Genomic DNA, 15922 nt, shown 5'->3' with positions numbered 1-15922 from the left:
TTTTGTCATACCATGTAAAGGCAGGGGCAGTAACAAAGCCCCAAGCTGGCAGAACAACCAGTTGGTGGGTCTAGTTACAAAATGTGTGTGTTGCAAGTTTGAGATTTGAATACCCAAGGAGCAACAGGAGATAAGGCTGGAGGGGGAGACTCAAGGTCCTTACACAGAGTGCCAAGAAGTTTTGACTTCATCTTGTGGACAGTGGGGAGTCACTGAATTGTTTTAAGCAACGGCGGGATAGACTGACTTCTCTTTCAGAAAAATCACACTGGCAACAGAGAGAAAGATAGAGCGGAAGGGAGTGATCCAAGTTTGGAAGTGAGAAAGATCTGAATAAGCCAAGGGACTTGGGATGGGGGAGGGAAGATAATATGTTTCACTTAAACCTATTACATTTAGTGTACCCAAAGAATAGGCAAGTTAAAATGTCCTAGAAATATGAGTTTGATGTTCAGAAGAGAGATCTGGATTTAGGAGCATTAATAAAGGACCCCAATTCTGGGAAGGATTAAAGGCAAAAGGAGAAGGGAGTGGCAGAGGATGAGATGATTAAATAGCATCATCAGCTCAATGGACATGCATTTGAGCAAACTCCAGGAGATAGTGAAGGACAGGGAAGACTGGTGTGCTGTGTCCACTGGGTCACAGAGAGTTGGACATGACTTAGCGACTGAACAACAACAATAAGTAGGCTAAGAGAGAATGACATTACTTTGGGAGAGCATTTAAGGTAAGGAGTCAAGGGGCCAAAGGCTGAATTCTTTGAAATATAGATATGTGAAATCAGGAAAAGGAGGGTTATTGAGAGGAAGGCTGGTTATAAGGAGCTGAAGAGTGAAGGATGGTGGTAAGGAAGCTATTCTTTTTTAAAAATTTTAATTGGAGGATATTTGCTTTACAATATTGTGCTGGCTTCTACCATACAACAATATGAATCAGCCATAAGTATACATATATCCCCTCCCTCTTGAACGTCCCTCTCACCTCGAACACCATGCCACACCGCTAGGTTGTGGCAGAGCACCAGGATGAGCTCCCTGTGTGATAAAGCGACTTCCCATTAACTATTTATTTTACATATGATAATGTGTGTGTTTCAATGCTACTCTTTCAATTCATTCCATCCTTTCCTTCCCCCACTGTATCTACAATTATACTCTGTGTCTGCATCTCTATTCCTGCCGTGCAAGCAGGTTCATCAGTACGATTTTTCTAGATTCCATATGTATGCATTATTAGTTTTTCTCTTTTTGACTTACTTCACTCTGTATAAGAAGCTCTAGGTTTATCCACTTCACTAAAACTAACTCAAATTTGTTCTTTTTTATGACTAATATTCCATTGTATATATGTACTGCATCTTTACCCATTCATCTGTTGATGAATATCTAAGTTGCTTCCATGTCATAGCTATTATAAATAATGCTGCAATGAACACTGGTGCACATATATCTTTTTTGATTATGATTTTCTCAGGGTATAGGGCCAGCAGTGGAATTTCTGGGTTATATGGTAATTTTATATGAAATAGAAAACTCTATTTAGTTTTATAAGAAACAGAGGAAAACAATAGAATGGGAAGACTAGAGATCTCTTCAAGAACATTAGAGACATGAAATGGGAATATTTCATGCAACGATGGGCACAATAAAGGACAGAAATGGTATGGACCTAACAGAAGCAGAAGGTATTAAGAAGAGGTGGCAAGAATACACAGAACTATACAAAAAAGATCTTCATGACCCAGATAACCACGATGGTGTGATGACTCACCTAGAGCCAGACATCCTGGAATGTGAAGTCAAGTGGGCCTTAGGGTTAATCACTACGGACAAAGTTAGTGAAGGTGATAGAATTCCAGTTGAGCTATTTCAAATCCTAAAAGATAATGCTGTGAAAGTGCTGCACTCAACATGTCAGCAAATTTGGAAAACTCAGCAGTGGCCACAGGACTGAAAAAGGTTAGTTTTCATTCCAATCCTAAAGAAGGGCAATGCCTAAGAATGTTCAAACTACCACACAATTGCATTCATCTCACACGCTAGTAAAGTAATGCTCAAAATTCTCCAAGCCAGGCTTCAACAGTACATTAACTGTGAACTTCCAGATGTTCAGGCTGGATTTAGAAAAGGCAGAGGAACCATAGATTAAATTGCGAACATCCATTGGATCATCAAAAAAGTGGGAGAGTTCCAGAAAAGCATCTCCTCCTGTTTTATTGATTACGCCAAAGCCCTTGGCTGTGTGGATCACAGCAAACTGTGGAAATTCTTCAAGAGGTGGGAATACCAGACCACCTGACCTGCCTCCTGAGAAATCTGTATGCAGGTCAAGAAGCAACAGTTAGAACTGGACATGAAACAACAGACTGGTTCCAAATCTGGAAAGGAATCCATCAAGGCTGTATATTGTCACCCTGCTTATCTAACTTATATGCAGAGTACATCATGCGAAATGCTGGGCTAGATGAAGCACAAGCTGGAATCAAGATTGCCAGCAGAAATATCAATAACCTCAGATACGCAGATGACACTACCCTTATGGCAGAAAGCGAAGAGGAACTGAAGAGCCTCTTAATGAAAGTGAAAGAGGACAGTGAAAAAGCTAGCTTAAAAGTCAACATTCAAAAAACTAAGATCATGCCATCTGGTCCCATCCTTTCATGGCAAATAGATGGGGAAATAATGGAACCAGTGACAGACTTTATTTTCTTGAGCTCCAAAATCACTGCAGATGGCAACTGCAGCCATGAAATTAAAAGATGCTTACTCCTTGGAAGAAAAGCTGTGACCAACCCAGACAGCATATCAAAAAGCAGAGGTATTATTTTGCCAACAGAGGTCCATCTAGTCAAAGCTATGGTTTTTCCAGTAGTCATGTATGGATGTGAGAGTTGGACTATAAAGAAAGCTGAGCACCAAAGAATTGATGCTTTTGAACTGTGGTGTTGGAGAAGACTCTTGAGAGTCCTTTGGATAGCAAGGAGATCCAACCAGTCCATCCTAAAGGAAATCAGTCCTAAATATTCATTGGAAGAATGGATTCTGAAGCTGAAACTCCAATACTTTGGCCACCTGATGTGAAGAACTGACTCCTTGGAAAAGACCCTGATGCTGGGAAAGATTGAAGGCAAGAGGAGAAGGGGACGTCAGAGGATGAGATGGGTGGATGGCATCACCAACTTGATGGACATGAGTATGAGCAAGTTCCAGGAGATGGTGAAAGACAGGGAAGCCTGGCGTGCTACAGTCCATGGGGTTGCAAAGAGTCGGATATGACTGAGTGACTGAACTGATGGTAGTTTTATTCCTAGTTTTTAAAGAAATCTCCCACTGTTTTCCATAGTGGCTGTATCAGTTTATATGCCCACCAACGTGCAAGAGAGGAATCTACTGTTTAGAAAACACTGGATGATATGAAAATAAAAGAGAGGGCTGAAGTAAGAAGAGGTTGCAGAGTGGAGGGAGATGTTTTATTTTGCTACTAGAGTCGGAAGTTATAATAGATACAGGAGAGCGTGGCAATAAGGGTTGGAAGTGGGAATGGACAAGATCTAATGAAATATGGAGGGATTAGTCCTAGGCAAGGGAGGTGGGGGCATTTATTGTGCCAAGAAAGGAGGAAGAGTATCACAAAGAGTTTGATTTAGTGGTTCTCACATTAGTATCACTAAGGCAACTTACCTGGGACTTCCCTTATGGTCCAGTGGTTAAGAATCTGCCTGCCAATGCAGAGGACACGGGTTTAATCCCTGGTCTGGGGATATCCCACATGCCATGGGGCAACTAATCTAAGCTTCACAACTACTAAAACTCAAGCACCCTAGAGCCCCGTGCTCTGCAACAAGAGAAGCCACCACAAAGAAAAGCCTGTACACCACAACTAGAGAAAGCCCTCATGCAGCAACAAATATCCAGAGTAACACACACACACAAGTGCTGATAGCGGGGCTACAACCTGGAAGTTTCTGTTTAATTAGCCGGGCATGGGTCCTGGGTATTGGTATGTTTTCAGAGCTTCCCTGGTGATTAAAATCTGCAGTCACGGTTGAGAAACACTGGTTTAATTATAGGCAACTTTTAAAACTGGTGATAATAGGACGGGATCTGAGGAAGCTCACACTTGATAAAGATTGGACGAATAGGGAGTAGTAAAGTTTGGGGATAGGTGAGGAATAGAGGGGCTTCCTAGGTGGCGCTAGAACCCTCTGGCCAATGCAGGACGCTAAGAGACGTGGGCCAATCCCTGGATTGGGAAGATCCCCTGGAGGAGGGCATGGCAACCCACTCCAGTATTCTTGCCTGGAGAATCCCATGGACAGAGAAGCCCGGCGGGCAATGGTCCATAGGGTTGCAAAGACTCGGACACGACTGAAGTGAGTTAGCACACACATGTGCATGTGGAATAGAGAAAGAGAAGCAAAGTTAGAAGGGAAGGAAACTAATACTAACTTAGTGACTTTTATGTGACATTCATGTGGATATGAATGAGGTTTGGTCCTTGTTCTCAAAGAGATCAGGAGCTTACCTGAAAGAGACTCCTCACAGCAAACCTATTACATCTCACAGTTCTTAATCAGGGCTTTTTATTAGTTTTTTTGTTTGTTTCCTTTTTCACTGAAAGAGGAAAAAATCCAGTTATTTCACAATACAAACTGGGTCTGGAAATACTATTGTAAGCACTGAGAATAGCCTTTCTAGGAAAGTGGGTGCTGGGGAGAAAGCACGGTTAACCTGGGAGATTGAACTGTCCTCAGTTTTAGCCACAGGGTTACAAAAAGCTGGTGGTTCTGGTCCTGCATTGAGTATATTACTGGGCTTACCTGTACCTGGGAGGTGGCTGATTTTGTTAATCACTGACATTGGAAACCTTTGATGGCCATCCTATATAGGCTGTGAATAACATATCTGGTCAAGATACTAAGGATTCCTCTTTCGCGGCAGTGAAGCTGGGGAAGGGCCCTACTTTTCACCAGAATTGAAGACCTGGCCTTTGCCACTCTAGTGCGGGCCCTTACTTCCAGGAACAGCTTCCTCTGCACGGAACGCACACACTTCTTCAGAGCTGACCCTTCCTTGGAGAGTGTCCACTGCCGTGTCTTGCGCCCTCTGCATCTCTGCTGGAGACTCAAACTTCCAGGGCTCTGGAGGGGCCTGTGGTGGGCCTGTCCCAACCCTGCTGCCTCAGGCCCATGAGCTGGTAAGGAGTTGAAAGGATTCTTACTGAGGACCCTGGCTTTTGTCTGGATGCCCCCTTCCTTAATCAAGATTCACCAAAGCACCAGGAATCCCCGAGGCACATAACAGAATGGGGAAGTTTGGCTGGGCATGGACTGGGGCACTATGGCTTTGCAAGGGGGTTCCTTCTGTTACCTTATTAGTTCCATTTTATATGCAGAAGTTGAGGCTTGAAGCAATTAAGAAACTCGCCTATGTGCTCCAAGTCAGGAGCTGTGCATTTGGAGTTCAGTCTGCTCCACTCTGCTGTCCTTCAGGCTCCTGACCTGCCTCTGTCACTGTAGGTTGACCTCTTTGGGAAATCCTGGTTGACTGTCACCTCAACATTCTCCTCCCTGCTAAAGAATTAGACTAGTTCCCTTGGGACCCGAGGAGTATGGGCCTCTTCTTTGGGTCTCCATTTCTTCATTCTGTGAATTAAGGATATGTGAAGTCCAGATGGGTTTCCATCCTAGGGGTTAGGGTGGAGGACAGTTCAAAGAATAGATGCATGGGACATACACACACACCAATCAGATTTAATGTTGGACCTCCCCTCTGTAATCCAGTGGTTTTGTTACAGAGATAAGTGAAAGCCCCCAATCTCATCCTCAGAGAGAGAAGAGGGATGGAACTTATTCTAGTTTGATGCCTGATTTCTGTTAATCCTGAAGCTTCATTTGTTGACATCCTGACTCAGGTTTCAAGCTTCAGGTGGGGAGAAACTACAGAGTTATCTGTAATTCTGGCACCGGACGTCATGCTTCCCATTCTTTGGGCCCTTTTGAGGTCTGTGAAACAGGCTACCATCATGTTGAGCACAGTTCACAGTAAACCTGCTAGATAGTCAGCCGGGGCTGTGGCAGCAAGGGCAGGCCTAACACTGTGTCAGATTACACACTTGCTGCCCAGCATGGGGGTGTGTGTGGGGGGTGCTCTGGGCAGAACTGGTAGTACCCTAAGCCTACCTCCCTTTATCCTCCCCCAGCTCTCCTGCCAGCTATCCCCCATACAGCTGGTCATGGGCACCACCAAGGCCCCCAGCGCAGCCCAGGGCCTGGCCCGTGATAGGCACCCAGTACCTGAGCACTCAGACGCATGCAGGGACTTGGGTACCTGAAATGATGAGTCTGCACATTTCATGTAGTCTTGGTGCTGAGTCACTTGCTGACCTGTGATGTGGGAAAGAGGATGAAGAAAGGTAAGTGTTTGGGTAAAGAAGGGAAGTGTGTCCTAAGGCTCTCTTAAGACCTTAAAGAATGACATATTGGAATGGTCACAGTGCAGGGGACAAAGATGACTCTGTTCTCATCTTTGGTCAGGTTAGAATGGATGACCAAAGGGAATGAGATTATGTCTCAAAAAAAATTTCATCAGAGAGGAGAAAAATCCCAAACAAGTCAGGAACAGAGTCTGGGAGTCTCCTACCCTGAGACTTTTAATCACAGGGTTGGGTGAGAAGGTATCAGGATTGGAAGCCAGAGGATGTTGAGAATGTGCAGATACCTTGCCCTGCTGGAGGAGAAGTGTGCAAAGGTGCTTTTGAAGTATTACTATTCTAAGTAAGTGGAGAATTACACACAGTACTAATGATATTATAATAATACTTTTGCTTTCACTCACTCCAAGGGCTACATAGACTTCTCACAAACCCAGACTTTTATAATGGGGGTTAATCTCTTTGGGTTCAAAGCTATTATGACCCAACTTCATGAACCTAACTGGTTTTCTGGCGTACTCTAGGGCAAACATGCCTGATTATGTCGGATCCTGGTGATACCCTACAATCCTTGTGTAGTGCTATGAACTCCAGGATATGTGAAACCCCTGGGGACGAGAGCCTTGCCTGCTTGGGGTTAGGGACCCGACAGGCCGACGCATTTTTACACTGGAGGTTTCCTGGGAGAAGGGCCTCTCTCCCCGGCCATCCAAACTCCCCGGCGCCCTCGTCGTCCCTCCCCTCCCCCACTCCCCCAGGGCAGGGTTCCCTTTGTAATTAATCCCAACGCTCAAACCAGAGGGGAGGAAAAAAGTGTTAATGAGAGAGCATCCCAGACTGACTGGGCGGTCGCCGCTCGCAGCTAGAACACCAAGTAATTAAATTATTTTTGGAAGCGGGGGGATATGGTGGTGACAGTGTCAGAAAACTCCCGTATGAATGGGAAGCAGGGAGCGTTCCTCGCCAGTAATTAAAATCAAGGATGACTTTCTCTTCTCGCAGCCCTCGGGGGGTAAAACTCAATCTTTCCACGTCCCAGATTCCACTGGATTTCGTGTAGCCGGGTCTGTGGCCCTAAGAACTGAACATCGCCATCCCCGAGGGTCCGGGGGCTCGGTCTCCCGCAGGTGGGTGGAGGGAAACAGCCCCAGGAGGGGCTGCGGGCTGGGCCCAGGCCAGGAATCGAGGCATCTCCCAGACACCGTCCTGGGCCGGGGTCACAGCCCCGCTGCCGATTCCCAGGATCCTGGGGGGCCGCCGGGCATCTGGAGGCGAAGGGCTGGGGGGGGGAGGCGGCGACTCGGGGAAGAGCCGGGCCGCAGACAATGGACGCGGCGGCGGGAGGGACGGCGGCTGCGGGAACAGCCGGGAGGCGGCACCCGGGAGCGCGCGCTCCCCCGCCCCCTGCACCCCCTCGGCTCCCGTCCCCTCCCCCTCTGCCCCCTCCCCCTCCTCCGCGGGCTCCCGATCTGATTCGTGATCCCTGATTCCTTGATCCTTGGTCCCGCCATGGGAGCTTGAGCGCCCCCCATTCCCCTCTGGCCCCCTGCCCCCGGGGCCCTGAGGGGGAAGGCAGCGGTCTGGGACGGAAAGGGGGTGACCGGACTCAGGAGCCCCCCTCTACACCCCCCCAACGTCCGCGCTGCCCGTCTACGAGCGCGGAGTTCGGAGCGACCCGAACGCTGCGGATACAAAGGCGCCGGGCCGAGCGGGGCGCCGGCCGAGCCCACCCGGCAGATCGCAGCGGCGGGTGAGTGCCGGGCCGCGGGGGCGCGAGCAAAGTTTGCAAAAAAAAAAAAAAAAAGAAACAGAAAGAGGGACGATCATGCAAGGGGCCAGGGGGTGCCCAGCCCCGGAGCGAGCAGGGTGGCTTATGGGGGAAAGGGGGCGTGGGGTAACCCCCTTCCGGTCCATCCCCCCACTGCACAGCGGAGTGCCCCCCAACTTTGGGGAGAGGAAGGGGCGCTTGGGGAGGGGGCGGAGCCCGGGCCTGGAGAGCCGGGGACTTTCCTGGGCCCGGGGCCGGGGCGGGGGCCTCAGTGTTCCCAGGGGAGCCGGTTGGACCTGGAGACTTGGGAGTGTGTGTGTTGGAGGTGGAGGGAGAGGCAGTGAAAGGATCGCGGTCTGGAGGTACTGGAAGGCGAGGATGTTTAGGGGTGCATACACACCTCAGGAGTGTGGGGAGGACCCCGGGCAGGGATGCGTTCGGGGTGTGAGGTGGAGTCCGGGGAGCCGCCCGAGGAGAGTAGGGGGGCGTGTGTGCGGCTCGAGGATGGGGCTGGAGGCCGGAGACCCCGGCGCTGTATCCCGGGGCCCAGAGGACAGGCGCCGGCATCCTTCTCTCCACTTGTCTTTACCCGTCTGAGGGGCAGTGGGCTCTGCACTGGTGAGTTTAGAGGCTTGGTGAAGCATCAGTGTGCGTGATCCTTTTGTTTTTGTGTATGTGTGCGCCTTGACATGCTGCGTGTCCCTGCAGGTGGGCCCCTGGATTTGGCGATGAAGGTGTTTTCCTGTGCCTGAGTGTGTGTGCATGCAAGGAGCAGCTGATCATGCATGTGTGGTGTGCTTGGATATGTATTTATGGGTATACTCGGGGGAAGGGGTGTGTGTCTCTGTGTGTGAACTGGGGAGGGGTTTATGGGAAAGAGGTTCTGAGGAAGGTAGGTGTGTAAGAGCAGAATAGGGTGTACCTGGATAGGTGTGTGTACACCTGTGTACTAGAGAGAGATGTGAGTGAATCTGTGTTCCCTTGTGTACGGCCTGTGTTGACAGATAAGTACCAGCGTGTGCCTGCCTTAGGTGGTGTGTGTATTTCTGAGTGTGTGTTGGGGGTACTGCCACTTGCCTCTGCAGGCAGATTTTCTTGGCAAGGAGCCCAGAGGGAGGGCTGTCTGGAGGGTTCTGAGGCTTCTTGGACGCCCTGCCCTGCTTTTGAGGGTAGTGCCTTAAGTATCTGAGACCTATGGGTCATCTTATGCGGTACCTGTTTTGGGAAAAGGGCTTTTCTCTAGAAAAGGTTGTGTGTGTTGTGGGGAATACGGAGTAGGGATTTGGGTTGTAGTCCAAGGGGAGTCTGGGGGATTGGAGAAGTCAGGGAAAAGAATCAGAGGGATATCCTCTCATTCCACCTTATAGGTTGGGTGGTTGTACTTGGAGAGGCCACACTCTTGGCCTCCCAGCCCATGTTCAGCCCCCTCAGGCCCCACCGTCTTGTAAAGGCACCTTGGAGGTCGCTGCTTCAGAGCCCACTCACCCTGCCCTGCCTCTGGGGTCCGACAGTTCCAGAGGCATCTGGGGATTCTGGTATGGGCTGGAGGCGGGGAAAGAGCACTCCTGGAGGGATGGGACGGAGTCCTGACATCCTCGGCTCTCTGCTGCGCGGAGTTGAGAAGGTGGCCTGGGAGCTCTGGGGAGAGCAGAGGGGGATGTTTTTCAGGAGTTTGTACAGATTCATCTCACAGTTTTTCCCTTTTTCCTGGTGAGAAGCATGACTGGGATGGAGAGGTGATCTGGGGCCAGGTCTGAGGGTGATGGATAGGCGGCTGAACTTGCCAGCAGGGCGCTTGTCCCTATGTCAGGGAGGGGGCACGCACCCATTGAGGGCTGCTCTCTCTCTGTTATTATTTCTCTTGGGGGATGAAGGGAAAGAGCGGGCACGCATGCCTTGTTTACACATCTCACCCTCAGTCATTTTCCTCTTGCTGCCAGAAGAACTGGTCGAGGCACCCAGTTTTAGAAGCTGAGACTGTGAATGCACAGGCCCGTTAGGGTCTCTGGGTAATTCCCTAATGGGCGTCCTTAAGGGGCATGTGCAGTTGGAATGTTTGCATTTTAGCCCCCAGGGCTCCCCACCTTTCTTAAGTCCCCGTGATAAGAGCAGTAAGTTAGAAAATGTTGGGACTAGAGATGGGGCAGAGAAGGAAAAGACTGGATTAAAAAAAATGCAGGATTGCCCCAAACCTGACACCTATCTGTTGGGTAAGGTTCCCAGGGGGGAGTGGGGCACTTGAATCTAGGATGGTGTGTTCTGGGGTACCTTGTCTGCTTCTGTCCTCTGATTGAACGCAGGATATAGTATACCGGTGTGTTTGTGGTGGGCGGGGCTCTTCTAAGGAGGAGGGCTTGTGGTCAGACCTTCGGAAAGGCGGCCTTTGAAAGTACTTCAGACTGGAACTAGTGGTCGAGGTGGCCCCTCCTCCCCCATTGTCTTGCTCCTTGCCTCTCTCCCCCTAATTCTTCTGGGGGCTGACCTCTCTGGTATACCGCCTAGGGTCCTTCGGCTTCTTCAAGATCTGAGGAAGGGTACCCTTCCCTGGCTCTAGAGCAGGACAGATTTTTATTTGCTCGTTTGGTTTCCAAGAGCCCCTTCCAGTCCGGGGGGCATGAACTTGACTTATAGAAGCTTCCAGCAGAACAGGGAAGACATCTGGGACCCCCACCCCCATCCCCTGAGTTTGAGGATCTCTGGTCTTCTTTGCTGTTTTACCCCGAGCATCTCACACTGTGAGGCCAAAGTGAAGAGTCCAGCAGAGTTGGCGGGAATTAGGACTTAGAAGTGTTATGACATTGGGCAAGATCTTAAAACCCATTCTTTAGCCTCTTAAGTGTCTTTAGACACCATCTTCCCACCCCAGATTGGGCCTCCTTCCCCGGGTGTCAGCTTGCTGTTAAATTCTGGTTTTGCTACTTCCTAGATCTGAGACCTTGGATAGAAGTAGATAACTTTTGAAGCCTCACCTGTAAAATGGAGTTAATAATAGGCCCTACCTCTTAGGTTTATGAGGATTGTGCGTGTGTGCTAAGTTGCTTCAGTCATGTCCGACTCTTTAGGATCCCACGGACTGCAGCCCACCGGGCTCCTCTGTCCATGGGGATTCTCTAGGCAAGAATCCTGGAGTGGGTTGCCATGCCCTCCTCCAGGGGATCTTCCCAACCCAGGGATGGAACCCGTGGCTCCTGCGACAACTGCACCGCAGGCGGGTTCTTTACCATGAGCCACCAGGGAAGCCCATTTATGAGGATTAAATGAAGTTATAGAGAGCTCTTCGCACAGTGCCTGGCAAGTGATAACTGGACCGGTTCAGGCTCTGATGGATGGTTAGTAAGGGAGCGGGTTCTGGGTTGTGGGGGAGAACTAGACTGTGGTTCTGCACTTCTTCTGGCAGACCGTGCTGGGCACTGCCTACTCTCTGCCAGGCGCTGTGTGAAGTACAGGCATGGAAGGGTGAATAAGATGGGCTTTCACAGGGGAGACGTGCATGAACATGCCGATTCACTGTAGCCCCGTGAGTAGTATATGGAGGTGTGTTGAGGAGGCTACCAGAGCATGGAGCAAAAGTGCTTGGTCCAGATGTGGGTGGCAGGGAGACTTCCCAGAGGAGATGTGCCCTTCATTGGAAGTTTTTGTTGTTGTTCTGTCGCCCAGTCGTGTCTGACTCTTTGTGACCCCATGGACTGTGGCACGCCAGGCTTCTCTGTCCCTCACCATCTCCTGGAGTTTGCCCAAGTTCATGTTCTTTGCATCACTGATGCCATCCAGCTATATCATCCCTCTTCTCCTTCTGCCTTCAACCTTTCCTAGCATCAGGGACTTTTCCAATGAGTTGTCTTTTCACATCAGGTGACCAAAATACCGGAGCTTCAGCTTTAGCATCAGTCCTTCCAGTGACTATTCAGGGTTGATCTCCCTTAAGATTGTCTGGTTTGATCTCCTTGCAGTCCAAGGGACTTTGAGGAGTCTTCTCCAGGACCCAGTTTGAAGGCACCAATTCTTTGACTTTCTGCCTTCTTTATGGTCCCACTCTTACAACTGCACATAACTGTATGTGACCACTGGAAATTTTTTAACTGAGGTGAAATTCACAAAACATAAAATTAGCCAGTTTATTTATTTATTTTGGCTGCACCATGCAACCTGTGGGATCTTAGTTCCCCCTTCAGGGATTGAACCTGCATCCTCAGCAGTGAAAGCATGGAGTCCTAACCACTGGATCACCAGGGGGTTCCCTAAAATTAGCTGTTTTAAAGTGAACATTGGCACTTCGTACACCTATAGCGTTGTGCAATCACTGCCTCTATCTGAAAACACTTTCATTATCCCCAAAGGAAACCTGTACCCGTTAAGAGATTGCTCCCTGTTCCCTTTCTCCCAGCCCTTGGCAAGTACCAATCTGCATTCTATCTCTATGGATTTACCTATTCAAGATATTTCATGTAAGTGGAGTGGTGCAATGTGTGACCCTTTGTGTCAGACTTCCTTCACTTAACATAATTTTTTTGTGGTTGAATCATATTCCACTGTGTGGATCAAACTTTGTTATTCAGTGGTTAAGCCATGTCCGACCCTTTGCAACTGTGTGGAATGCAGCATGCCAGACTTCCCTGTCCTTCGCTATCTCCCAGAGTTTGCTCAAACTCATGTCCATTGAGTTGTTGATGCTATCCAACCATCTCATCCTCTATTGCCGCCTTCTGCTCCTGCTCGCAATCTTTCCCAGCATCAGGGTCGTTTCCACTGAGTTGGCTCTTTAAGTCAGGTGGCCAAAGTATTGGGGCTTCATCTTCAACATCAGTCCTTCCAGTGAAAATTCAGGGTTAGCCTTGAGATCAACCTTAGCTGGATTTAAAGGATGAGTCAGGCAAGCAGGGAGGGACTTGGGAGGGCGCTGCAGGTAGAGGCTGAACATGAGCAAGAAGGAGCAGGGGTTCCAGGGAGCCACATGCAGCTGGTGTTCCTGGATCTTGAAGTATTAACTGGGGATTTGGCCTCAGTTTTCCTGCCTATGAAACGAAGTCTTGTGTGGTGGGTGGAGTTGGAGGTATTAGGGAGAGGAGAGGCTGGGATGATACTGCCTGTTCTCAGAGTCTGGGTCGCAGATGGGACTTTTTAAAACTTGCCTTCTTTCCTCCTTCCTGGGCAGCTCCCTGCTGTATGCATCTGCCATCATCCCTGTGGGTACCCATCTTCTTGTTTTATTGGGCATTGACTTCCCCTCTCTCTTAATTGACCTGAAATTTCTCTCACACTCTCCAGGTGGGTAACCCTGTGCATGGGGAGATTTTGATAGCAGAGATGAAGGAAATGGCCTGGGAGTAAATCCTACACACACCCATTCCCCAGAAGCCTTCTCTTTTTTTAATCCTGCCTTTTGCTGATCTGACTTGGGCAGCCTTCTGTCACCTTTTCTCCTGTGATCTGGAGGGAGATGAGGTGGGCCAGGAAGAGTCTCTCCATCGTTCTCTCCACCCTGCTTGGTGCAGAGTAGAGGCCTTGTATGGCCGCTACTTAATTTCCAGGAGTACTTTGGAAATTAGGTGTTGCTGTGCCTGTCTGATGCCCCTGGCAAGGCTGGTAATTACAGACATCACAGCTGGGAACGGGTTTGGGAGAAGCGGCTTAGAATCAGCAGAGCTGAGGATATCCTGGTAATCAGGGTGGGGCAGTCAGAGGGGAGAGTGGGAAGAAGCTGGGGGCTTGAGTCGGGCGGCAGGCTTGGGGGCCCCTTCTTCTACCACTCCACACACAGCTGGACTTAGCAACTTCAGGAGAGAAGGAGGTGGTTAGAGCCCAGGCCCTGCCTCACTCTACATGTGGAAGGAGGGAGGGGAAGAGAGAGGCTGGGCGATCCAGGAGCCTCCGAGGAAAGAGGCAGAGAGTGGGGTGAGGGGTTTTGGCTGCTCTCTCAGACCTGGGTGTGGTCTAGGTTAGAGAGCGGCCGTCATATGGGGGCTGAGGCCACCATGATAGCCAAAGTGTTGGTTCCATGTTATTCTGGGTGGGGTCTCACTTCTCACAGTGAGGTTTTGGGAACAGGGAGTGAGTGAAAGGAATTGGCTGCTCACCCTCTATTGGAGAAAGAGGTGGGAAACTAACATTTTATTGAGCATTTATTATGTGTTTGACTCTGCGATATTCTGTATACATTATTTCGTTGAATCCTCAACCTTCTTAAGTTGTCGCCATTATCCCCATTGTGCAGATGAGAAAACAGGTTTATTTTGCAGATGAGAAACCCGAGGTTTAGAGAGGGCCGGGGACTCATCTAAGATTACATAGCTCCTCAGAGGCTGTGCCAGGTCTGTCTGAGGTCATTGCTCTTCCATTTCCCAAAGTGCTCGTTCCACCTTTCCATCCTCTCATTTCATTTGTTCAGGTTTGCTCATTATTGCCCTTATTCTTGAACTTGAATAATTTCCCTCTCTCCTGAAAAGCAGACATGAGTCCAGCTGTCAGCCTGAGATGTAAAGGAAGTCTGTCCTTAGAGACGGTGTCAGTCTGCTGGAAGAATGGGGTCTCCCAGGTGGAGCACCTCGTTGGCATAGCCTGGGGCAGGGCTGCCGCCTGGACAGAACATCCTCGGGGGCTGGCCTCTTCCCCGCTGCTGGGTCACTTCACACGTGGGGGCTCCAGCACCATGACCCGTGGAGTCTTGTTTCGTTTGGAAGGGCCTGGCTCTCCCTGGAGAGTTTTCTAGCAACCCCCTAACAGTATCCCTCAGACCCCACAGAGTTTCACCAGAGAGTTCCTGGCTCCCCCACTCCGGTTAGAAAAGAGGGTGAGTCTGTGTAGGGAGTCTGGGGAGGGGCTCTGGCCTTTTAAGGTGAGTGGGGGCGCGCAGAAGCAGGTGTGACTGCAGTAACTTAAAAAGCAACCGAGTATGACAGAAACACTCATTTTGTCATCTGCTTTACTCCAGGATTGGGGTGGCAGATGCAAGGGTTGGGGCATGTTGAGGCTCCTCAGAAAGAGTGAAAACCTCAGGCTGTGGGTTTGTCAAGATGGAGGAGGTTGGTTGGTGCTTGGGCTTTTCAGCTGGCTCGGTTTTCCTAGATAAGAACTGGCTGATTTACCAGATCAGAGGCCCTGGAGTGAAGCAGGAGGAAGAGGTTTACAGAATGGGGAGACCCAGCTCTGCCACCCCGGCCCCGAGTCACACTGCGTCTCACACCCTACTGCTTTTGCCACACAAACTGGCCTTTGTTGGCGTGTCCCCACGTCACAGCTCTTCCCATCCACATGCAGACCTAAAGGTGGCTGGCTTCTCATCCTGAGAAACCGCTTTCTGTTCCCCCTGACCCCATCCCGAGGCGGCGGCTGGGTGAGCAGGCTTTGTAGGTCTCAGGGTCAGGGACAGTTGGGGTCCACCTCGGAGAGGAGGCTGAGCAGAGGGCGAGGCGTTTTTGTCTTCCCGTGAGGGTGGGAGCATGTAGTGTCCAGGAAGGCGGCCTCTGGGTCAGTCCAGCTTGTCTGCCTCCCATGGCCCACCTTCTCCTATCCCTGAGGACAGCTCACGGCGCCCATTTTCCTGCCTGACTCTCCCACAGCTTCCTAATGGGCACGCACGGCTTGGTCCTCTGCTCCAGCTGAGGGAGGAAGAAGTTCCGAGCCTGGTGGGTGGGAAGGAGGGGGCTGCTCACGGGTGAGAATTAAACAGAGGACCCAGCCACCTAGAAGCCCTGGTTCCCTTCTCACCAGCTCAGCATCCGA

At 50.1% G+C, this 15922-nt stretch overlaps 1 protein-coding gene across 3 annotated transcripts in view; it reads left to right on the top strand.

Annotated features, from left to right (window-relative positions):
- The first annotated feature begins 709 nt into the window (after positions 1–709).
- The window catches only part of VANGL2 (VANGL planar cell polarity protein 2), a 35499-nt gene continuing 20286 nt past the window's right edge, over positions 710–15922 (top strand). The window contains exon 1 of one of the 3 annotated variants that reach the window (XM_043451784.1): positions 710–730. The gene's annotated coding sequence lies outside the window, so the exon portion shown is untranslated. Of the gene's footprint in view, positions 731–7873; positions 8186–8420; positions 8566–15922 lie in introns of those variants that run through there. The other 2 variants (XM_043451767.1, XM_043451776.1) reach the window with 2 other exon arrangements.

This window comes from Cervus canadensis, chromosome 2, assembly GCF_019320065.1.
Source record: "Cervus canadensis isolate Bull #8, Minnesota chromosome 2, ASM1932006v1, whole genome shotgun sequence".
NCBI classification, from domain to species: domain Eukaryota; kingdom Metazoa; phylum Chordata; class Mammalia; order Artiodactyla; family Cervidae; genus Cervus; species Cervus canadensis.
The sequence above is the reverse complement of the archived record's forward strand: the minus strand, read 5'-3'. Positions and strand labels throughout refer to the sequence as shown.